The sequence below is a fragment of the Myotis daubentonii genome, chromosome 1, assembly GCF_963259705.1.
Source record: "Myotis daubentonii chromosome 1, mMyoDau2.1, whole genome shotgun sequence".
Lineage (NCBI taxonomy): Eukaryota > Metazoa > Chordata > Mammalia > Chiroptera > Vespertilionidae > Myotis > Myotis daubentonii.
In genome coordinates, this window is record NC_081840.1 from 35,620,851 (window position 1) to 35,621,754 (window position 904).

At 39.3% G+C, this 904-nt stretch overlaps 1 pseudogene; it reads right to left on the bottom strand.

Moving 5' to 3' along the window:
* Nucleotides 1-342: 342 nt before the first annotated feature.
* On the bottom strand, nucleotides 343-683 carry LOC132217133 (large ribosomal subunit protein eL36-like; annotated as a pseudogene).
* Nucleotides 684-904: the final 221 nt, after the last annotated feature.

Below are 904 nucleotides of genomic sequence, written 5' to 3' on the forward strand. Positions count from 1 at the left end.
ATGTATTGTACTACTCAGATTATTTTCCAAAGTTCCCTAATTTGTACTTTTCATTCAGAACATAGAACAGAGATAATAAAGATTTAATAAGGCATCAAGTTTAAAATCAATTCTCTGCTCTATAATAAAGACTTTATCTGTTCTAATTTCCTTGAAGACATCAGAAATGCTGTATTCCATATTTTTATGTTTTTATTACAACTACTCCTTGGTTGAAACAGCTATAAATGTGTAACGATATGTACTAAATAACTATTATTGTAAGCAAAATATGTTATTTTCTTTCTTTCTTTCTTTCTTTCTTTCTTTCTTTCTTTCTTTCTTTCTTTTTTTTTTCTGAACAGGTTTTGTTACACAGGGGATGGGGTTCAGGCCTTCTTGGCTGCTGCCTTCCTCATGGCTGCAAGGACATTGCTCATCTCCTGTCTCTTCCTCTTGGCACAGCTGTGTGTCCCCACCCTTTTCTTGATCAACTTCAGGGCCCTCTTGTCCTTAGAGACCTTGAATAGCGTATGGTGCTCCTCTCATAGAGGGCAGAGCCACACACTTCCCGGATCATGTCCTGTACCAACTTGATGCACTTGGTGAGGCACCCACTGCAGCGGCTGTGCCTCAGCTTTCTCACGTCCTTGGTCGCCTGTGGCCTTGTTAAGGCCGATGGCCATGGGGTAGTGCTGAGCCATGGCTGCTGCCACTCAATGGCTGCCTGGGGAAGGGAAACAAGCAAAAAATATTCTTAAGATACTATCAGATGAATTGTCATTAAATATCTGTATGAAGCCAGAGACTTACCAAAATGTCTTATTTTTATGCTTCTTCCTTTAATGTTTCCTTGGCGAAAACTAACATCTTGTTTATTTTTGTGATGTTTTTTCAGAGGCAGATACTTTGGAGATTTTACTTC